The 24,785-nt window shown below is 40.9% G+C and overlaps 1 protein-coding gene and 1 long non-coding RNA gene across 12 annotated transcripts in view; one reads left to right on the forward strand and one right to left on the reverse strand.

Moving 5' to 3' along the window:
• The window catches only part of Cacna2d1 (calcium voltage-gated channel auxiliary subunit alpha2delta 1), a 427,964-nt gene that overhangs the window by 79,332 nt on the left and 323,847 nt on the right, over nucleotides 1-24,785 (reverse strand).
• LOC134486713 (uncharacterized) lies at nucleotides 18,019-24,263 on the forward strand. 2 transcript variants are annotated; one of them, XR_010066067.1, is made up of 3 exons: nucleotides 18,615-21,563; nucleotides 21,674-22,824; nucleotides 23,864-24,263. It is a non-coding gene; the product is annotated as an uncharacterized LOC134486713 (long non-coding RNA). The 2 variants fall into 2 exon arrangements; XR_010066066.1 differs by having other exon boundaries at nucleotides 18,019-21,563; nucleotides 21,674-24,263.

Here is a 24,785-nt window from a genome sequence, read left to right on the forward strand (position 1 = left end):
AGGTCGGAACACGAGCAGCTTTAGTAAAGCTTTAGGCAAAGCTCACTAATTGGATGGCAGGAGTATCTCAAGGGTTAACTTAGCTTGAAACAGTTTTGAGAAAATTGCTATGCATTCATTTCTATACTTAAAAAAAAACCTTCCTAGAGAATATCATGCTCTAGTACACATATTATAGTAGTACAAATCTACTAAGGCAAGCTTTTTGTTTGTTTGTTTGTTTGTTTGTTTGTTTGTTGTTTTTTTATTTTTTTCCCCAACGGCAGTAGCTGCTTTTGTTCGGCACCCCTTAGCCATGTCTTGGTTCTGATACAATGAGCGGCTGCCGCTGGCAAATACACAGCAAGCCAGAGCTGCATCCCCCGGCACAGCGGCAGCCACCCGAAGCTTACGGAAAGTGCCCTTTGGTTTAAGAACAGCACAACTGCTGCTGTACCATCATTTTATAGAGCACAAGAGCACATTTTATAGAGCCTCCCTCGGAAAGGGTGAATGGACACAAGAACCTAAAAATACTGAGAGTTAAAGAAGAGGCACCCGAAGATGCTTTCTTCTCTTGCAACCTCACGGGAAGAGTGGCGGCCTTTCTGTCTGCTCCGGCGCCCCTTCAGTTCTGACCAATTTCTTTCGTGGAACATATTCTTTCTCCACAGACTCAAAGCTGCAATGTGCGTTATTCATCAAACATTTTTAATAGGTAAAAAATGGGGTTTAACTCATGACACTTTGGATTTTGAATAACTGTTCAATAGCAAACCTATTGTTTCTATTAGCTATTAAAGTCTGAAACGATAGGCCCTTTGGTTTGGAATATAGATAATTTTTTAAATTAAAAACGTGAATTTATTCTTGTAAGTTAACTACAATAAATAATAGGCAATGGGTTTATACTAGTCAATTAGTTTAAACTCACGACCTAAAATAGCCTTATCTTTCTACAATTGTGTAGTCAGAAACTGTAGTAAAACTGTTGCTATTCAGAGAATGGGCACCAGGTGGCAATGTAGGAAAATGAAAGGAAAGGGTACAGAGTCCAACTTCAAAATCTTGGTTATAACTAACTTTTGTACAGAATACTGTAGAAAACAATTTTAAGTTTTACTTTAATTGTCCTATTATTTCACAGGAAATTTTAAACTAAAGTTCATGTCAAAGATTTACTTTAGGACCCCGAAAACCTAGCCAATAAATGTAGACACAGGTACTCAAGGTGGACTTTTAATTGAAGGGTTTCAGCCTCCCAGTTTTCTCATGGTAGAGATTGGTAATAAAATTAATATTACATCAGCAGCACGGTGACAGCTATGAATTACCTACCAATATTTTCAATAACACAAGTGGAATTTGTATTAAAATAGATACATTATAGGCATGCGTGGCATATGTTTAGAGGAGTTGAGCTGTGGAATTAGTGAGTCACTGGAATGGAAAGCGGACTTAGACAAAGCCAATACCTTCTCTACCTAGTCTGGCAAAAGTCTGACTGGTAGTTTTGCCCAGAAACACCGAGGTTGTTTCTTATACTGCCCTCCTCAGGAACAGGAGAGCTGTGTTTGCTGTGCTTTGAAAAGCTACCTCTATTTGAACTACCGGAAACTCCCTGGCGGCTTGGAGATGGAGATGACTTTTGCTTCTGAGTCTTCTTTCTCTATGTTGATAACTTAGATTTTGTTTCTGCTATTAAAATGCTGGGAGTTGAACCCAGGACTCAGACAAGTCCTCTGACACTGACCAAGGAGCTACAACCTCATCCCTGTCAGCTACTTTAAAATGTGAACCTATAGAATTATTGACTTATCATTTTATCTAATTATTTTTATAAGGTAATATATAAATTAATAGGATTTGTAATCCCTACTGATGTTTCACGGGGAATTGTTTTTATTTATTTTCTTAGTGTTTAGCCATAGTACAACTTATAAGTCTCCATACCATGACATAACAATCTGATTTTTCAATAGGAAATTTCTCCCTTAATTAAATATTATTTCATGATCATAATCCATTCTGTCTAACAAATTGTATTTTAGCTGCATTCTTATAATATCTTTTACTCATAATTATCTAATGAATTTATGTTTATAAACTAGTAATAAAATGCTTATTTCGCATGAATTGAGAATTATGTGTACCAGGCTGGACACACATCACCATCAGCAGACTGGGGTGAGCTCTCGGGGCTTTCATTGGACAGTTATGGAAACTCAGCTTATATGAGCTGGAGGGTACTCGAAGACACCATATTACCTACTCCCAAGTCACCTCAGGTCACAGCATCTAACATCTCTTCGGTGTCTAAATTCTTATATTTTAGCAGAAAACCAGGAAACAACTACAGTGTCACAGTACCTTTTCTCCATATCTGTCTTCCTATTAAAGGCTAGAACTATGGTTTTTCAATCAGATTAAAACTGCATGCACCTAGTAGTTAAGACTCTTTGTTTGGAGAGAGAAAGAGAAAGAGAGAAAGAGAAAGACCGGTGTGGAGTTGCATGCATGGGGAGGTGGGATGATGTGGGGGGGGAGCATGATTACAATATTCTGTATTGCAATAAAAATTTTATACAAGAAAAACTCTTTTAACCCGAATCCATTTTTATTGCAAGCATAAATATTTATTAATTCCATGTTGCAATTCTTCAAGATGTTATGCAGATATCCTTCTGTTCTTGTCTAATTTTAACATGGGCCCTCATTATTGCCCGTTACTGTGGGTCACAGTGTTGAGGAGAGATGCTTCTTGTCACCTGGCACTTGACTGGCCAGGGCCTGCAACTGACAACACAGTCCTAATGGTGTCTGCTATCTTGATGTATTCCTGGCCCACTGTGTAGAACAGAAATATACTAATAAATAATTTCTACTACTGTTAAATATAGCAAAAGAAGGTTCTGCCCAGGTCCTGACTGGTAAGCGTGGCAGGCCCCCTTGGATCTACCATCTTTTGTGAACTTTAACTATGTTCTTTCAAAACAAGGGCTGAACCCGATTACTTAGAAAGCCCCTCAGATTCTTACTGTCACAGGAAAATATTGTATACAAAAGGGATTAATAAATGCTGTATGTATCGAATAAAAGGTACCAGAATTGTGTTGTTATAGTTATAATGTGTATACAAAAATGACAATTCCAAAATGGGTCTTTGTATATAAGTATGTGGTCACACCTCAAAAGTGTTAGTAAATACTTCCTTTTAAAACAAGTATTCTGTTAGCTTAAGTTATGACTTATGACACTCAGTCTGTTCACCCTGTTTGAAATGTTTGTTCTGTTGCTACATATGTGCTAAGTATAATTTATACTACATTGTATGTATATTTCAATAAAAATATTATGTAGGTTACTGTGCAGTAATTATTTTGTTATAACTCATTACATTAAAATGATTCAAAATTCTAAATTTCAGTAATTTTACTTTTATACATTTTTATTATATTTCCACACCATGTATTTTAATCATATGTATTCCCTCCCCAACTCCTCCTAGGTACAGTTTATTTTTCTACCTATTAAAGCTCATGTTTTCATTAAAAAAAACAAACTTTGTGTAACGTCAGGGATATGGTTAGACACTAGATTGTAGATGGCCTGCATCCCTAAAGAAAACCGACTGGGTGCTCATCAATTTCCCGGAGCAACTTAGCCAGGACATGTGGCTCACCACCTCTGTCCTGGAATTTAAAATACCGTGGGCTCGCACAGTCTTTGAGTGTGCCATCACAACTTCAAATTCACACGCTGATGGCTATGAGGAAGACTTTCAGTTCTGTAATTATCTCCATTTACAAGACTTTGAAGCAGTTGAAACACGCTATTTTTCTCATTCTGAAGTCATCTGAGTTTGGCTTCCTAATTCATTTCCACTGGATGTTTCTATTTCTCTCCCATCTTTACGTTGGCCATGGTGAATCGAGATTCCATAGCATTTGCCTAACTGGACGTATAGACAACGCTCTTTTGTATATCACAATTCCGAGGATAAAATCTCATGATTGTTCTATTTTAAAATAGTTAAGAGGAAACAACAACAACAACAATAGCAACAACAACAACATTATCATCATCATCAACAACAACATTATCATCATCATCAACAACAACAAAGCAGACAACAAAAAGAGAAAGGAAAGATTCCATGCCTGAGTCCTTAACTTCAAGTTGTGCTATATCCATCCAAAAGGTCAACAATGAGTGTTGGTCCGTTAACAATTGGCTGAAATGGGACTTTATAAATTTAATAGCCACAAAAATAAGTCTATGGGTTCTACTAATAAATACATGTAGTGCCCATTTTTATTTTAAATTCATTTGAATTTTTATTTCACTAAATAATTAAGAACAAATACTAATTTAAGCAAGTGAATAATTTATCGGCCTGTTGCTCAGGCCAGCCAAAGTCCTATTTCTTTATACTCAAAGTTAAGGGAACAACTATCATTCGAAAGAGCTTAACCAACAAGTCCTGAAATACGTGGAGTGTTTTTCTAGCAGCCAAGGCTTCCAAGTCAATCAATAACAGTCCTATTTTTAATAACATCTCAGTTCAGAATAAAATCACCTCATCTTCAGTATCAAATCGCTCGCTACAAAACAGCACATGTAACTAAGTCTCTACCCACCCAAAGCTCAGTGTGCCACATAATTAATGGAAAATCTTTTTCCTGCTTGTCAACACCTTCTTATAAACTTACAAAGTAATTACGTTATCCTTCCCATCTAGAATTAGATAACCTTCATTACTTTGTCTTATTAGACTATGCCAAATATATCCCTTTCTTCAGTATTTTCTTCATAGTGTGCACATTCTGTATTATGCTTTTTTAAAAATGTCACTTTTAAAATACCTCTCTATACCTTAAAATACAAGGTGAGGGGGAAGGACTTGTTGGCTTTGGTGACTTTAATTCTATATCCACCCTATATTGAAAATATCCCTTCTTCTAATTTGGAGGTGAAATATCCTCTAGTTTATTACCCTGAAAATATCTACATTTTCAGAAATGTAATGTTTAAGGCGTAGACCTGAAAAAGCATATCAATATCAAATGTTCCCATTCATTGCCTATTTGCAGTCGGTACAGGAGTGTCAAAGGATGATAAACACAACAGGAATAATAGCTACAATAATGATTAAATTATATAAAACACTTTGTATGTGGCATTTCTTTCTGTACTCCTAATAAGGAATTAAATCTGATTCCTTTAATTAAAAAGGAAACTGCTCTGTATACGCCTTCCAGTTCCAAAGGTTTTACTTGATCTCCCTACAATTCCAGCAGTCTTTTTTTTTTTTGGACATTCTTTTCTTTTATTGAATATTTTTTATTTGCATTTTGAATGCTATTCCCTTTCCTGGTTTCCCCTCCAGAAACCCGCTATACCCCCCTGCTTCTGTGAGGGTGAGTGATTAAACACTTAGTCTCCAGCATTTCATGCTGTTGGTAGAATCCTTGAGGAGTGGGGCTTTGCCAGAGGAACTGGGTTACTGGTGACTGGCCCAGCCTCCGGTCTTTCTACTTCTGAGTCTGCAGGGATAGGATGAGAAGCCACCATTCCTGTTGTCAAAAACTGAGAAGCAGCCTCACTTGTCATGTCTCCTCCCGTGGTGGACTATGCACATCCTTAAACAGTGAGTGTGGATATGTCCTTCCACCCCATGTTGTTTCTTGTTGGGTATTTGGTCGCAGAGATAAGAAAAGTAGCTTCATGTAGCAACCCCAATGATGACTGAGTAAATATAACCAGCTGTTAAGAGTCCCAACTGATCTTAAGATCTTACCAAGATCTTAAAATCAAAGACAGTGCTTGCCATGAGTTCCAGCAATGGTGTGGAAGCCACAGATCAGTGCTAAATGCAATCCCTGAATAAGTGTGGGTGTCCTGACATCCTCTTTCCCAGTGGCTTGGCATCTTCTTCATGTACATACAATCATCAATGACGCAATCAATCATAACCATTGTGGGGAATATTTGCATGACTTGCTAGATGTGAGTCTGAGACAGAGCTTAAGATTTTGCATGCCTAACCACTGCATAACTGAGCTGCCAGGTCAGGCTCTCACTGCTGGACCACAGGCCCCCGTTAAGATGCAGGGATGTAGGAAACAATCTGCCTGTTCACTGACATAAGTGATCTGTGGGGCATCATATGCTTTTGTTGAAATCTAGACGGATGGGCATTTTATCAGATGTGAAATGGAAATACCAGCTGAGATTTCCTTGCTCACAAACCTCTCTTGCAGGCCACGTGTCCTTTATGAAATTGAGCTGTGAGCTGAATATCATAAAGCTCAACGATGCTTTCCACTTAGAAGGAGGTGATGTTACTTTTAACTTGTATAAAAAAATAACAAATTAGTCTGTGCCAAATAGAATCTAAAAACAACAAGAATAGAAGACTGTGACCTTGCCTGGAACATATAAAAAATATTTCAACAGGAAAACTAGAAAGTAAAATTGCCCAGACAGCACAACTCATGCCCTGGCCCTGAGATGTCAAATGGTCAAGTCTTGGACTTGGAATCTGAAGGGCCTGAAGTTGTACCCTATTTGTAAGTTTACAAATTAGCTTCCTGCAGATTCATAGATAACAGGAAAAAAATAATTCAAGTCCTCTGGGTCAGAGATGAAGCCCAGTTTATTACTCATAGCAGGAGCAGTAGCCAGAGTCACTGTGCATAGGACAGTCAAACACCACTTAGCCTAGGTTGACAGCAGGAAGACCCGGGGTCACTACACATGCAGAGGCAGTGAGATTTGCTTCAGGCCAGAAACTACAGGAAGACAAAACTCTGCCTAGTCATTAGAGCTGCCAGTAGCCCGCCAATCCTCTCCATCAGAAAGCATCTTAATAACTTTTCCATGCAAACTTCTAGCAAATAGGAAATTCTAGTTTCACTAACCTGAAATAACTACATTTTTAGAAATGTAATGTTTAAGGTTTAGACCTGAAAAAGCATATCAATATCAAATATTCCAATTGCCTATATGTGATTGGTACAGGAGTGTCAAAGGATGATAATTAAGACAGGAATAATAGATACAATAATGATTAAATTATATAAGACACTTTGTATGTGGCATTTCCTTCTGTGTTTCTGATGCTATAAGAAATTAAATCTGATTCGTTCAATGAAAAGGAAACTGTCCTGTATACGCCTTGTAGTTCCAAAGTTCGTATCTGATCTCCCTACAATTCCAGCAGTACTTTTAAGAAAATGAATTGAGGGGAGGAAACAGAAGGCCACACACTCAGTTGTGAGCCTTACTGCATGCTAACACTTCTCTGATGTCCCCAGGATCCCAATATCCTATTGTTGTTCTTTTAGTAATCATCAACAAGTACTGGCTTCTTGATTCACCAGCTATGGAAAATAAAGATGTAGAGAAATTTTAATCTAGGAACATGGCTGCTCTGGCAAGGGATCTCATTCAGAAGCATAAATCTGTGTGATCTGCATATGACATACACCTTCAATCCCTCTGGCTAGAATACAGACACATTCTTAATACACACTTTTAAGAGGTAAAAAATTAGTTTGTAGAAGGAAGCATCACATTAGAAGTGATGTCTAATTGAGGAGCAGACAAAGTGATGGACCAGTGAAAGATCTGACAGAGTGAGTAAGAGATAAGATATACCAAACTCTCATGAGAACAGAACAGCAAAGAGAAGCCATGGAAGTGCAATGCCAGGAGACAGAAGCTCAGTCAGCTGGGAGACACTGAAGTGAGTGTTTAGTGGAGTTGACTTCATTCCTGATTTGGAGCAGATCAGTGAAAGCCAGCAGAGGCAGTTGAAGTCAGAAAATGAGAAGGAACCAGAAGATTAGAAGATTGCCCAAGTTAGTTTGAGGTCAAGCAGAACTTCAGTCAGAAACTGAGATGCCAAATTCAGTCAGTCATCCTGGAGAGGAGTTTGAACCAGAACAGCTGAGTTAAACCAGCTACAGAGTTCAGAAAGAACTGGAAAGAATGAGCTTATTCAGCAGTGAGCGCCCAAGACAACAATAACATCGGGTGAATAAAAATTACTTTGACAAAAGACCATTGTGGCCCTCAGAATATCATATTTGTCCACTGTCGTGAATTATTTCGAAGGGCAAGCACAGACTCATCACATGTAGACGCCTCTATGCTGGGAAGCCAGGTTTGTTTTGGAAAGCAAACACAAAGGAAAGTTTACTAGCAGGCCTTTCCTTCTCTTCTCAGTAAGACTTGCTGCTCATCACTCCCAATGCTGCACAAGCCCTACTAAACTGTCGTTTAGGAACTACATCCTAGGCATGCGGGTAGCATTAATGTTTTTTTCAAAGAAAGAAACCTCTCTAACAACATTTTATATTTTGATTATTCAAAATATATGCATTTTATTATTTTTATTTTTGTATGTGGATACCCACTGAGGCCAGAAAGGATGTCAGGTATCTGCAAATTTAGTTGCGGAAGGTTCTGAGCTCTTGCGGGTACTGGAAGCCGAACTCCAGTCCTTTACAAGGGAGGCGAGAGCTCTTAACCTCTGAGCCACCTCTTCAGCACCAGGATTATGCTTCATGTTTTGTTTTGGTTTTTTGAATAGTAAAACAATCAAAGAATTTTATAAACACCATGAATCACAAATGCTTCTTGGAAGGAAACTGATTCAAATGTCCCTACCATAACATTAACATTTGCGTCAGGAAGTATGTGGCTGGCTGTATTGAAGCTGGGAAGATCTCTGGTTGCTAACTTTGAACATGTCACCCGCAATCAACACACATTTTCCTTTCATCCTCTCATGGTTATACAGCATTTGACTTTAAGCATCAAACTCCCTCACATTCATAAACAACTTCCGCTCCCTGTGTCAACACTGGAAATTCTGCCTGTAAATCAGAGCATGCTGTGATTGAATTGCTGTACCTATCGTCTTCCACTACTTGTATCAAAGCTCATAACTAGATTAGTGGGGAAAACAGCTGCATTGTGCTGCTTTTCTACTTTGCCTAACAGCAGGCTTCCTTTTTGCAACAAAGAATGGCCTTTAGACTGCAGAAAACAATTAACAATGAGGTGGCCTTATGCCTTATACCTAACACATGACTCAGGCATAAAACCTACCATAAGCAAATATAGAAAAGAGACTTAGGCATGAACCTAAAACTGAGAGGCAGCAGGAGTTTTCTGGCAAGTGGTTCTCGGCAAACATGGGAAAGCAGTAATAGAGCTTTTACGTTAAGGTCTCTGTGAATGAGAGTATTCTTAGGAATATGTATTTTTGGCAACATTGGTAGGGGGGGGTGACTATGCAGATCCCTACAGAGCCTCTGCCATGGCCCTGTTATCATGCATTGATGCAGTGACACAATCTGTAGGTTATATTGTTGAGTTTCTTATAATTTTTGGAGAGAGAAAAATAACTCAGGCACATATGCGCACACACAGAGACACATACACATGAACAGACACATGCCACACACATATGCATACATAAGACATTTATTCACACCATGCAGACATAGTCATATATACCACACACAAACATCATACACACACACAAACATCATACACACACACACACATACACTAAACAGATATATCACACATATACATATAAGCACACACACACATCCCATATGTACACACACTCTACACAGTCATATACACAGAGACTCACACACAGATACATATTGCACAAATATACACAGACACACACAAATACAGAGATTGAAACAAAGACACATACAGACAGAGACACATGCAGACAGAAACACATACACACGACACACACCACATAACACAATATGAAACTTTCTTCCCTGAGAATCTCCCTACCTTTAAACTGTTAAATCTCTATTTGATAAGAGATCAACTCCTAAAAACAACAGCTTTAGCAAAATTATGTAGAAGAATGAACTCCAGTTTCATCTATTTCAGAGTTTGTATATAAAATCCAGTAGCTAATAAAATAATTTCTGTTACTTGTGGACTTGTATGGCTGACAATAGCATATAACCATAAGTAAGAATGTAAAATAGGACAGGATCTAAAGACAAAAAGGAAGGGAAGGAAGTAGTTAATAAAACGATACATTGCCCCAGGTAGAAACACACAACTTAGATGTGTATTTGTCTGTAAATAAAATGAAAATCCAATTGAAATACCTTTTTATCAAGGCCCACTATAGCAAATTTCCCTATATAATTCCTCTACAAATACACAGAAAGCATCCACAGAAAGCATCTTTCTGATAAATAAATAAATTTATACTTTTACAAAGAATTTCTTGGGAATGAAGAGATGGCTGTGTTCTTAATTTGACTGCCTTGCTTGCCCAAGGGCTAGTTGGATTAATGGGTTTTAATAAAAGGAGAAAAGAGATGTGCAGATGGGTGGGTGAGGCCATTGGGGGTAGGTCATGGAGGAGATGGGGCAAGAATATGAAAACGTTTTGTATGTAACAGAATTAATAAAATATTATTTTAAAAGTGTGGTGATGCATTAGTAATTTCATCACTGTGGAGGCACACATATACCCAGTGATAATAACCAACTAGCCTAGCTTACTTGGCAAGTTCTAGACCAGTAAAAGACTGTGTTCATAAAAGGAAAACAAAACCCAAAAAGGTAGACAGCACCCAAGAAAAGACAATAGCTGGCCCCCGAACTCTACATACATTTGCACACAAGTTCACACGCACCTACACAGATAATTTCTTTGCTTTGAGTCTATGTGGTCCATAACTAAACCTAGCATAATAGAAAATACATCTAGTCGAACTTCAAAAGTCCCCATAGTCTATAGCAGTCTCAAAAATGTTAAAAGTCCAAAGCTCAGAGTCTCTTCTGAGATCCATCTAACCGCCTGACTATACAGGAAACCAGCTGAACAAACTTCAAATCTCTCATCTCCATCTCTGACGTAAAGGCAGCCCTCAGATCTCCATCTCCTTTTTCATCTTTATGGACTGCAATAAACTTCTTTCTCCTGGGCTGTTTTCACTCTCTGTTAGCAGTTTTCCTCAGGAGATAGACTATGCTCTGGCATCTCAAACATTTTGGGGTCCTCAAGGAAGCTTCAATGTTACAACTTCTTGTATCACTATCTAGGATCCACACATGATCTTCTGGGTCCCTCCAAAGAGCTGGCATCACTTCTCTAGCTCTGCCTACTGTAGCTCAGTTTGATCCACTCCACTGCTGCTGCTGTTCTTGGTGATCATCGGCATCTCCAATACACAGGGTCTTCTGTTGTAACTGGGCTTAACTAATAGCCTCTCCTAGGCTCTCTTCATGGTGCCAAATCCCAATTCCTTTGCAAGACCCCTTCAGTCCTGGGCCATCAACTGCAATTGAAGCTGCACCTTCATCAATGGCCTTCCATGGTGTCTCACAGTGCCAAGCTCCAGGTGCTTTTCATGACCCCTTCATGTCTTCAAAACCAGTACCACTTGGGTGACTCTTACACATTACCAAGTACAGCTGCAGCATCAGGTACAACCTTGGCTATCTCTGGAACACAGTTTCATTGTATTCTCAGAAAAGAATTCCCAGAAGATTTCACCTGTGGTGCTAGTCTCTTCTTAATCACCACTAATTTTTTTAGATTCAGCTAACCAGCATCAATTGTCCCAGTAGACCTTTTGATTCTGGATTCTAAAACCAGAGCTACATGGCTGAAGTTGCTTTGTTCTTCTGCCTGCTGGGGCTAGAACATGCCCCTCCCCTTTATTCTATTGCCAGATTATAGCTTTCTAACTCCCTCAGTGCCTAAGTTTAACTGTCCTGGAACTTGCTCTGTAGATTGACCTTGAACTCAGGGATGTGCATGGCTCTGTCTCCTGGGATTAAAGGCGTGTACCGCCATGACTGAATTTAAGCATTTCTTCACCTAGAACTTGCTCTGTCCCAAACTGACAAGCTTGGCTTTGTCTCCTGGGATTAAAGGTGTATAACACCATGCCTGCACATAAGTTTAGCTGGGTGGAATCTTATCCTCCACATTACTACTCCCTTAATTCAATTTAATATCCTTGAACACAGGATACAGCTCCATTTCACTTCCCAGTATGCCTTTAATACTCAAAACATTTATTTTATATTTTTCCTTTTTAAGCTTGCAATGCTTATTCAAAAACATTCTTCATGAGATTTAACCAGAGAACAAAGACTATGATGGGAGTTTCTGAGACTTCCTTTATCAATGCAATTAATCTGAGTCTCTTCACCTTAGCCTCAGGCAGACTCTTCAAACAAAGGCAAAATGTAGCTACATTCTTCACCAAAATACTACAAAACCTGTCTCTAGGCCACATACTGAAGTTCTTCTCCACAGAAATCTCTTGGACCAGGTCTGCATGGGTCAAATAAGCCACAGCAACAGTCTTCCATATTCCTACATTCTATGCCTTTCCAAATCCAAAACCCCAAATCTACATTCTTCCAAGCAAAAACATGGTCAGGCCTATTACAGCAACACCAGAGTTCCTGGTATCAACTTCTTCTTAGGTAGGATTTACTGCTGTGAACAGACACCATGACCAAGGCAACTCTATAAAGATAACATTTAATAGGTTCTGGTTTACAGGTTCAGAGATTCAGTCCATTATCATCATCAAGGCTCAAACATGGATGGTGACATCCAGATAGGCATTGTGCAGGAGGAGCTAAGAGGTCTACATCTTCATCTGAAGGCTGCTGACAGAATACAGACTTCCAGGCAGCTAGGATGAGGGTCTTAAAGCCCACGCCCGCAGTGACAAGCCCACACCTTCCAATACTGCCACTCCCTGGGCCAAGATATACAAACCATGACTTTTATTACTTCCTGACCGTATGTGTTTACTGTTCTTACTATAAATAAGATTTTCTACTTCTCATACGCTTTGGCTCATGTACTCTAGACATACGAGTGGAATAGCCACATGAGGATGAACAAATAGTTTCTGTGTATCAGTAAAGTTTTCATGAGCCTGGATCACAGGACAAGGAACTATCTTACATTTGTGCTTTTCAGTATTAAATCTTTTAAGAAGTCGTTTCAAATGTTTTCTTTCAAAAAAAAAAGTTAAAGCCAGGTATGATACATCTGTTCATGTATTATGGTACAGTCCTTGATAGATTTGGGTAGGTAAATCATTATGAGACACGTCTCAAAAACAACAATAGAAGTTCACATCTAAGGTCAGGATTTTTTCAGGAAAACAATGATTAAAATTTTTATTAGGTATTGTGAATCTCAGTGTTGACTCCAACTGTTTTCCTCCAGTAGGAAAAGAATTGTTAATTGGTGGCTGAATGTTGAATGTATAATACCTATTCAAAGGTGATATCATTGGAAATTTCTTTTAGAATTTAGCAATAGCATTGTTCCCTTTCTTACTTGGGCAGATAATATTGGTGGCCATACTGAGTTCTATACCTGCCAACATAACCTGTATTTGCCCAAGACTACACTCCAACCTCTGCAGTGAACACATCAAGAAGTGAAAGGTAGGGAACTGATGTCACGTGGGTTAGCCATTCCACATATGAGCACATCCCCACTTTGAAAATCTTTGTAGACTACCACTTGTGAGCCCTATACTACTTCCTGAGGGGCAGAAGAATGATCTCAGCTCTCAGAGAGTGGTGTTACTGAAGAATTTACTAGTTCCCTTCTTTAATTTCTGGATTTCACTAACAAATATTTCTAGAGTAACTTTCCAAATCAACTGTTTGAACTTAAATCCTTGTCTCAGTGATTCTTTCTAGGGATACTGATCTTATTTGATACTAGTTTGGGTAAATAGATGCTCAGGATGAGATTCCTGAAGAGACTAATTTTCTAGACTCGTGGCAATAAAGAGAAACAGTCCTTGGTGAAGGGGTGCACAGTTCATAACTGGAGCCAAGAACTCCATTTGGCATCATTACACTACAGATTCAGCTATAGTAATCTGAGCATTATGTAAATAGAACAGGCATACTAGACCACTGAGAAACAAGAGGACAATAATAATTATACAGATAAGTGCTGCGAGGTCTTTAAATTCCATTTAAGTAAATGGTATCCGTGCTCCAGTCAAATGTAGACCAAGAAAGCTGGAAAAGTTTCATGGACCAATTCTCCTTTTTTATTGTGGTCAACGTGTCCTAGAAGAATGGGATTTATATTGAGAATCTGAAGTATAAAGATATTAAGCAGCCATGACATTTATGCAAATGTCAGGATGATATACAAGAAGGTGGGTATGTGGTGCCCTTGAAGACGCTGTGCCCTTGCTTGCCCATATCTGTTTGTATAGATATAAAGTTTCCTTCTATTATAGTGCAGTGGCGTCTCCATTCTTAGAGACAATAAAAGATGACATTTGCTCTCTTTATTATCTCATCCCATCTCCTCTCATGGCTCTAGGCAACAAAACCGCCAAATTTCAATAGACACCACCTGCAATAGTACAGTCTGTGCCAGGAAAACAAGGAAAAAAGATTATTCAACAAAGAATGAGCAGGTCTGCTGAATACGAAGCATCAGGAGTACACACAGGAAATGGATTTTGAGAGGCCTTGAGGCTAAATGCACTTCACTGTAATTGTATATAGAGGAACAAATATCTCCTAGAATAAGGAAATACATGTCTTTCTGTATAAGAAGAGGCCTCTTGAGTGGTTGGCCCCGGAAGGAGAAATACTGTTAGACTTCTCTTAGGCAGAGTTGAAAAGAAGCTGAGGCTAAGCTAAGACAAAACGAATGAATTGCGTGGAACTGTGTGACATCCATGTTTCCTAGAGACGGTAAAGCCCCAGTTGACTTACTAGACAGTAGGGGTGGAGGTGGAACGGGGAGATGATTCAGCCTCTGGAACCCACCTGTCTCTGGCAATGACAATGATTATTAAATAGCCCTGTGGATGTAGCCAAAAACTAGGAGAGAGAGAGAAGGTCTGTACTTAGAATGAAGAGTGCAGGTCCTTTATACCTGTTTTGATATAGCTACGGCACATAGAAATGGCCAGCTCACTAGCACCAACTCAGTCCAGGGTCCCTGATACAATAATACCTCTCAGGGAAAAGAGCACCAACTCACTGTAAACAAAAAATCATTATATGTTGCCTTCTTTAGGAAAGGAGTAAAATTTGTTTTTCTTATTACTGACATAAATCCAGTCCAAGATATTTCGACATAGTACCTCAGTAACCTTTAACCTTCAGAGTTCACATACTGCTTGCCTTATCATGAGAATCTATTTAAACACTCAAATGAAGCTAACTAGTTGTAACAAAAAATAAAAAAGCCCAATAACAGACACATGTCCAAGAAATGTCCAGGGCCTAACTTATGCTATCTCCCTAGACATCGACTTAAATAAACTATTTACCTCTAACTAGGCAGCTAAGGCTCCTGGATGAAGATGACCATCTGTCTGGGGATTCTGTTCTATGGGTGTGTCAGGATTAGATCAGATCATGAAAAGCAATCCTTAGATTTTCAAGCATTCTTCAGGGCCCATTGACCTTTTCTAGTCACTTGAAATCTGCCATGGTATAATGGCATGAGGAAAATCGGCGAAGCCTACAAAGCAAGCCTTCACATTCACTTACTGGTCCAGCATTCCGAAAATAAAATGTATTGGTGTGGGAACCAAAGGTGAGGAAGCATATCTCCTGTCTCTATAACTCAAAGAGAGTCACTCAGGAACCATTTACTTCCTATCTCTATGGAGTATGGAGGTATATTCTATACTTTATGTGCATGTGGTGGAAGTGAGATATTTACAGTGGCCATTAAGAGTTTTGCTAAACCTAAATCTGTATTTGCTCTCTGGATATTTTGAGACTTAATTCCAAAGTACCAAGATTTTAAATTGATTGCCATTAAATTCTCTGCAATATAATAGAGGCAGAGAAGGCTATGCACTGAATTATTTGATTCATTCAATGCTTTCATCTATTGTAACATCTATGAATAGACAATCACGGATCTCTATTTGAATGGGCATTGGATTTAAAGACCTCTGGTTAAAATATTTAGGGCATTGTATCAACCAAGCTATGGATGCTGATGTAGGGTAGGCAGGAATATAGAAAAATTGGGAGGAGTCTCAGAGGAACAAAAAAATGAATAGAGTACAAAACACTATTGACTTTGACACTTCTTGGGGGCATCACATGAAGATCCTTGTCCACACAGATCTTGAAAGAAACCAGCAATATTAAGCACACAGGAATCATTCCAATAGGAAAGATGAAAAACCCTGCTCTTCAATTCAGAAACCTGAGAATTGGAGCTGATTAATAGCCCCATCTACATTATCAATTGAGCCAGGTCATATCAAGTTTGCACAACCAGGACCAGAGTTGGTTATTAGTCCAAATGACCTCTATTCTATCTGTGAGACTTACCAGGCCAAGCCCTTAAGCCCTTAAGCTAGTACAGGTCCCTCTCTCTAGAGTTCATTTTCTTGGAAGACATGACACGTACCCTGAGTTGAGTATAAATGTAATTAATTATCCTTCCTTGGGCACCTGGGACTGATAGAGAAAATGTGATACATTTACACAAAGGAGTACTACTCAGCTATCAAAAACAATGACTACATGAAATTCTTAGGCAAATGGAAAGAACTAGAAAATATCATCCTGAGTGAGGTAACCAAGTCACAAAAGAGCACACATGGTATGCACTTACAGATAAGTGGATATTACTCCAAAAGGAAGACCAAAATGTAGACACTTCATTCCTTTTAGAAGGGAGAACAAAATACTCAATAGAAGGAAATACAGGGACAAAGAGTGGAGTATTGACTGAAGGAAAGGGCATTCAGAGACTCCCCACATGGGGAATCCATCCCATATGCAGCCACCAAACCCAGTCACTATTGCTGATGTCAAGAAGTACTTGCTGACATGACCCTGATATGGATGTCTCCTGAGAGGCTCTGTCAGACCCTTACTGATACAGAGGCAGATGCTTGCAGCTGAAAAGAAAATTATACGAATTCTAGGTTTAAAAATATAAAATTAAAAGAGTTAGCCCCAAAAGCCACAAACTCAGGGCTAAGCCCTGCCGCCAGGAATAGCAGGCCATAAAGATAAAGAAAAGGAATACAAAAACCAGCTCAGGCTATCGAGGACTGAGCCATGAACCATCCAAAGACATCCCCCCAGCTTACTCAGAGTCATACTTTAACCAGATGTCCTCCAGACCCTGATAAGCCCCTACTTGTGCTTTTCAGCCATTGTGTCCTACAGAGAGCACTCCAAGAAACTGGGCAGCCCAAGCCTAACCAGAGGTGTTTCAAATACAAATGCTCCATCAATTTTGACAAACTTTTAAAAATAATGAGGACCTGAAGACCCTACCCTTCTCCTGATTTAGTAGCTCTGTTCCAGGAACCAGGGGGCCATAAAACCTTCTGGCGTCCCCTTATCTCCTGGAGCCATAAAACAATCCTGTAACTTGTGGTGCATTCCCCTTTGACATCCCCCATCCCCTGGTGCTCACAGCCTCTGCCTTTAAATACTCTTTTTCCCAGCCTCTCGGGGGCCGACACCTCTGTCTCCTGCGCGGGATACGTGTCAGCCCGGAGATCTCTGTAATAGGTCTCCGTAATAAACCTCGCCTTTGCTTATTACATCCAAAATGGTCTCTCTGTGTCTGGGGTCCGCGATTTCCCAAGACTTGAGTAAGGGTCTCTCTGCGTGGGATCTTTCATAATAATGGGGGCTCGTCCGGGATCTTCGCGACCACCCCAGACTCCGAAGACCCCTTGGAGGTGAGTTGGATGTTTGTCTGAGTGTTTCTGTGTGAGCGGCGCCGCAATTGTCAGTCTGTGTCTGTCTCTGTTTTGGTTCCGCCGTGTGTGTATATATGTGTGTCTTAGTACTGGTCAGTGTTAAGAGGGCAGATGGGTATTCCTGCCCTGTGTTAAGAGGGCAGATGGGTATTCCTGCCCTGTGTTAAGAGGGCAGATGTGTGTTCCTGCCTTGTGCTAAGAGGGTGGATGTGTATTCCTGCCCTGTTCTAGGAGAGTGGATGTGTATCCCCGCTCGGTGCAGCTGCCTTCGTGGTCCGTGAGGACCCCCTGGCTGCGGAAGGGGGGACGCCCCGGGCCCGCAAGGCTGCAGCCCCTGGAAGACGTTCCACGGGCGGAGAATAGTTGGGAGAGCCTGGCTGTGGACAGTCAGGAGGACCTGACTCTGGTTTTCTGGAACAAAGGAGATGGAATGCTCCTTTTACCTAGGCGGGAGTGGACGAGGAATCCCACTCCGTCAGAGGTCGAGTTCGGCTGCCTATTTAAATATAGGCTCGGACAAGAGTGCTTGGTCGTTAGGACAAGAGGACACTCTGGAATCCTGTTGGGAGGTGGAATCAGATGGTCCATCTCATCCCAAAAGCAGCTAAGGTTAAGCTGCAGTTTGGGCCAGGTACTGAAGGTACCAGGCATCTGTGAAAATTGGTTATAGGATGCTTTGTCTTGGTCTCGTTTGTCTGGCTTGTTTTCTGTGGTATTGTCGAGTGTCTTTTTGGCTTTTGTTTCGTTTTTGAATTTTGGACTGACGACTGTGTTTGAATTTGGACTGACGACTGTGTTTGAAATCTTGGACTGACGACTGTGTTTGAAATCATGAAACTGTTTGCTTTGTTCATCATAGAGTTTTACTTGATCCTCTTGGTGCTTAAGTTAAGAGTTAAAAATAATTTGCTTGAGAAAAATTGTTTTCTGCCAGGGAGTTTTGTCTTTCTCTCTTGAGCCTCCTCCCCAAGGAGAGAGGCCCCTCCCTTTACTCCCCTTGATCAGCCTAGCTGCTGTTAACAGTTGTGTAAACAGACATTAACAAAAACCTTGAGGACAAAACCTCTCGTAAATAAAAAAGTTCCCCAGATTAGGCCTCCGGTATGAAACAAGTATAGTGAGTAAGAAACTTAATTTTATGGACCCCGCTCTAGTGGCGGTGTATTGGTTGATAGCCAACGTTAATTTTTTAAAACATAGTGTTTTATCTGTGCTTGTGCTCCCAACACACAGTAGGGGGGAGCGAAATTAGCTGTGGAGCTGCTGCAGCGAGCATGGGGACTTCTCAAGTCTCACCCAATTTTTCTGGCTCTTCAGGAGCTGTTTAAAAGTAAAAGGCTTAAGGTAAAAAGAAACACTATAGAAAGATTTCTTAGTGAATTACTACACCTTGGTTCGCGATCTCTGGGAATCTCACGGTGGACAGCTAAGATAAGCTAAAAAAAGATTTAAATTTTGCTTGAGAGCAAGGATTCTTAAAGGTGGAGTTTCAGCCGGTATGGCACTTAGTGCGTAGCTGCCTAAAAAATCAGAAATGCTGTCAACAGGCTATAAAAAAGGGACAAGCTGTGTTAAAAATGCTACATAAAGAATAATCTAAAAAGGCTGAGAGTGAGGTGGGAGAGGACTCTAGAAAAAACAAGAACAAGAAAAAAAAATTTTTCTGCTTTTAGTGACCAGACCTTCAACTCTTGCTCACAGAAAGAGGGTGCTCATTAGGAGAAGTTCTTTAAGGAGCCTGCCTTATCTGCTGGCCCTATTCCAAGAGAGGAGTCAGTCTCCGGCATTAAATTACTTTTCTCACTGGTCATCATTAGCATGGAGAATGCCTTTGATCCTATCCCCACAGCAGCCAGTTCCTGCCCCTGTGGTAGAAATGTCCCAGGTTGGGGGACAGAGAAGCCCCTAAAATAGTTTCAAAGAATCTACAACAAACTGTAAAGAACTTTGTTTTGTTTTGCCAGTTTGAATTTAGAATTCAGGCTTTGGCTGTGGCCGAGGTCAGGATTAATGTTTTCGTTTCCATGGGCCCTTAGCCCACTGAGACAGTTTGGTAAAGGACTACTACTACAGTCCTGATATTCAGAGACATGGAGAGAGCTATAGTTTTTTTATTAAAGGTTGGTACTATAGTATTAACAATCTCTTTATTAGATATAAGAGACAAGAAGCCCTAGGTGAACTGGTTACAATTCTTTTGTCAGCTGCTTAGTATCTAACACCCAGGTTCTACCGTCTCTCCATCCTTTTGTTATTAGTTCTTACTAGAAGCCTAGTGTCCTTCAGAGGCTGGGTTTATTGAGAGACAGAGCCACTGAGCTGGCACTAAAAGAAGGTACTCCTTAAGGGAAAATCTAAGTCCAGAGAGACAGCCGGTAACAGATAGGCTGCCCCTCTGCTCACTTTTCTGTTTCACAGACACAAGGTCTTTTTGTCCCAAGAAAGCCTCCTGGCTTAGCTGTGTGACTAAATGCTATTTGCCCTCTTCAGTGGACCTCTATTCTCAAGATTCCCTTGTTTTCTCACCATCCCATTTGAGATGCTTGTTAGTAACTGTTACAGGTCTTCTTTACCACCGAGGAAAGACAGAATCCTACTAGAGGCCAGAAAAAGTGTTCCAGAGATGGATGGAAGGCCCTCACTTCTGCCTGCTCTCTTCAAACGCCTAAAGGTAGGGAGTGCTCCAGGTCTGCCACCAGGCTCCAAGGATGGGTCTCTGAGGGGCTAGGAAATGCCCCACCAATCTGGCTAAGACAAAGAAAGGATATAAAGAGAATGTTACAGAAATTTAAAGGGTTAAGTTAAGTTGCTGAGAGTTAGTACAAGTTACAGAAAAAGAGGTAAAAAAAACAGGAAGCTAGGGAAGAAAAGAGACAAAAAGAAAAAGTTAGAGAGCTAAAGAGAGATAAAAGACGAGAGAGGAACATATACTGGCCACAGTAGTTAGGGAACCTAGGAAGATAGTACCTGACAACAGAAGAGAATTCCTGGCTAAAGATCAGTGTGCCTAATACAAAGAAAAAGGACACTGGGTCAGAGACTGCCCAAGAAAGAACAAGAGGGGACACTGGAGAGCCTCTTGGTGCTGGCTATGCACAGAGATAGAAGGGAAGCCCGCCCAGTTGTTTTGTGGATACAGGGACCCAATGCTCTGTGCTCCTATGCCCCCCAGTGGGCCAATATCCAAAGACCTTGAGTGCAAGGAGCTACTGACAACGAACAATACTTATGGACTGCCCGAAGAACAGTGGACCTTGGTGTGGGCCGGGTAACCCACCCACTAATTCATGGTCATCCCTGACTGCCCCTATCCCTTGCTCATGAGAAAATTGCTCTCCAAATTGGCTTGCGTGGGCTGAAATGGCTGGATGAGGCCATGTGTATACATATCTATAGACTGTGTATGTAGAGCTTAAGACCTGTCTCAGTGCACCAGTAACTGATGCTGGGAGATGAATGGCTTAGTGCTTTTCTGCCTGGAACACACCGTTCCTGCCAGCCGGGCACTGACAATTATCACCCGATCCAGGACTTAAACTGTGATAGAGTGGCTGATGTTTTGCCTTTGAATAGAATGTCCCAAAGGATGGGACCACTGGTCAGCTGCCATAGACTAGATTCTCCACTGGTTGGGGACAATCTGGTCACCTTGCTGCCCAATCCGGACCTGGAGCCACCACAGCACGAGTGTCAAACACTGACAGAAGCACATGGGTGGAGGAAAGACCTGTGCGACTGGCTGATTGACCCCTGCTGAAAGCCGAGGACCTTGTCCACAGACGGGAACAGTTCTCTTCATGAATAAAGGTCAGAGATAAGTGGGTGCTGCCATGGTGGACAACACAATGTCATCTGGGATGGCTGAACCTCTACCCCCCCAGCACATCAGCGCCACAGATATCTTTTCCATCTCTTAGATGCCCTGATGAAGCCAACAACTGTGAGTACTATTCATTGCTCAGGATATCAGGAGGGAAGTGATTCAGTGACATGGGACAATAACAAAACAGATAAAGTGGCTTGGGAAATGGCTATGCAGGAGCCTATCCTGGTTACAGGCCTACAAGAAACAGCCACTGAGAACTGGGATTAGACTAAGGGATGGCCTCACTTAGAATGTACAACAGAAGAAAAGGCCCAAGTTGTTTAAAAGATAAAAAGACAATGACACACTTGGGGAGAAAGCTGTACCCCCCAAAGAACAGACAAAAGACTCACTTTGCCAAATAAAAAAAATAGACTCATTTAAGAGATAAGAAGTTTGTCCAAATAGTTAAAATATATATAATAGACTTTAAGATTTTAGCCAAGAGAGACAGTAAAAAAAATATAAGATACGTCAGTAAATAAATGCTTAACAAACAAACAGGACAAAGAGACCTAGAGAGTTTAACGAAAAGTCGAAGTGAACTTCACTGAGATAAAACCAGAAAAATATGATCACAAGTATCTCCTAGTGCTTGTAGATACTTTTTCAGGAATAGATAGAAGCTTTCCTCACCAAATGAGAGACGGCCTCTACAATCATCAAGAAGATACTGGAAGAAATCTTCCCCAGGTCTGGAATGCCCAAGGTAATCTGGTCTGACAGCGGCCCTACTTTCGTTGCCAAGGTAAGCCAGGGTGTGGCCAAATATTTAGAGGTCGATTGGAAATTACATTGTATTTACAGACCTCAAAGTTCAGGACAGGCAGAGTAAATAAATAGAACTCTAAAAGAGACCCTAAACAAATTGACCATGGAGACTGGCACAGACTGGGTGACACTCCTTCCCTCTTGCTCTCTTCAGAACAAGAAATACCCCTTCCAGATTCAGCCTTATCCCCTTTGAGATCTTATATGGGGCCTCAGCTCCCCTGACTGTATTAGATGATGTTACTGAACCAACATGTCATAGTAATAATGATTTGTGTGCCAGGCTAAAAGACCTACAGGTGATACAGAAAGAAATCTGCTCACAGCTGACAGCAGCCTATGCCCTGGAGACCCCTGAGACATCCCATCAGTCGGAGACTGCAGCTACACTGAGCCCAGACACTCGAGCCTCGCTGGAAAGGACCATACCTGGTGCTGCTGACCACCCTGACAGCCGTCAGTTCTCAGCCCTCACCAGCCGTGTACTAGCTGTTAGGGCTGAGAGCTGGGACCTAGAGGGAAATTTAGTCACGTTTGTCCTGGGTTCCATCGAGATAGGTGTGGGGATAGGCTTGATTTCTATTACAAATGATGTAACATTACATATGTTAGTACTCCTAACACTTCTTGGGACTGTGCCTCAGGGATCACAACCTATATAAATTTAGAAGTTCTGAAAGACAGTCATGACCTTGGTGTATAGGTTTAGATAGTGTCCAGATAGAATCCTGATGCCAAAGACTTTTTAGCTGACCTCCAAGAATACCTAACCTCCCTTTCAGAGGTAGTCCTTCAAAATAAGAAAAGATTAGACCTGATATTCCTTAAAGAAGGAGCCTGTGTGCTACACTGAAAGAATGTTGCTTATTCAGGAGTAATTAAAGACTCCATAAATAAACTTAAAAAAAGGTTAGACAAAGACAGACCAAAAAAAACACATAAGAGATGGTTCGAGAGCTAGTTTAGTAGATCTCCCTAGATGACTACCCTACTCTCTGCTACAGCTGGGCCATTATTAATAATTTTCTTGGTTTTAGTTTTTGGCTCCTGCGTGACAAACAGGTTAATTGCTTTTGTTAAAAATCGAGTGGGTGCTGTGCGGTTGATGGTTGTGAGACAACAGTACCAGTCAGTTAGGACAACTGGTGAGACCAAATACGAGACTTGATATCAAAATTCTAAGATTAGAATTATCTAGTAGGAGAAGACGGGAATGAAAAGAAAATTATACGAATTCTAGGTTTAAAAATATAAAATTAAAAGAGTTAGCCCCAAAAGCCACAAACTCAGGGATAAGCCCTGCCGCCAGGAATAGCAGGCCATAAAGATAAAGAAAAGGAATACAAAAACCAGCTCAGGCTATCGAGGACTGAGCCATAAACCATCCAAAGACATCCCCCCAGCTTACTCAGAGTCATACTTTAACCAGATGTCCTCCAGACCCTGATAAGCCCCTACTTGTGCTTTTCAGCCATTGTGTCCTACAGAGAGCACTCCAAGAAACCGGGCAGCCCAAGCCTAACCAGAGGTGTTTCAAATACAAATGCTCCATCAATTTTGACAAACTTTTAAAAATAATGAGGACCTGAAGACCCTACCCTTCTCCTGATTTAGTAGCTCTGTTCCAGGAACCAGGGGGCCATAAAACCTTCTGGCGTCCCCTTATCTCCTGGAGCCATAAAACAATCCTGTAACTTGTGGTGCATTCCCCTTTGACATCCCCCATCCCCTGGTGCTCACAGCCTCTGCCTTTAAATACTCTTTTTCCCAGCCTCTCGGGGCCGACACCTCTGTCTCCTGCGCGGGATACGTGTCAGCCCGGAGATCTCTGTAATAGGTCTCCGTAATAAACCTCGCCTTTGCTTATTACATCCAAAATGGTCTCTCTGTGTCTGGGGTCCGCGATTTCCCAAGACTTGAGTAAGGGTCTCTCTGCGTGGGATCTTTCACAGCTAACCATTAGATTAGCATGGGGATTCCAAAGGAGGAGTTAGAGAAAAGACTGAAGTAGCTGATGGGGTTTGCAATCATAAGAACAACAATATCAACCAACCAGAGCCTCCAGAGCTCCCAGGGACTAAACCACCAACCAGAGTACACATATGGTGACACTCAGCTACATATGTAGCAGAGGATGGCATTGTCTAGCATCAATAGGAGGAGAGGCCCTTGGCCCTGTGAAGGCTCGATTCCCCAGTGTAGGGGAATGCCAGAGTGTTGAGGTGGGAGTGGGAGCATCCTCATAGAAGCTGGGAGAAGGGACATGGGAGAGGGTGGAACCAGGAAAGGGGATAAATTTGAAATGTAAATCCATAAAATATCCAATAAAAAAAAGATGAGACATGGCACACCTCATTCCAGTAGCAGCAGTCCTTCCTAGCTATAGGAAAGTC

Source organism: Rattus norvegicus, chromosome 4, assembly GCF_036323735.1.
Source record: "Rattus norvegicus strain BN/NHsdMcwi chromosome 4, GRCr8, whole genome shotgun sequence".
Taxonomy (NCBI): Eukaryota; Metazoa; Chordata; class Mammalia; order Rodentia; family Muridae; genus Rattus; species Rattus norvegicus.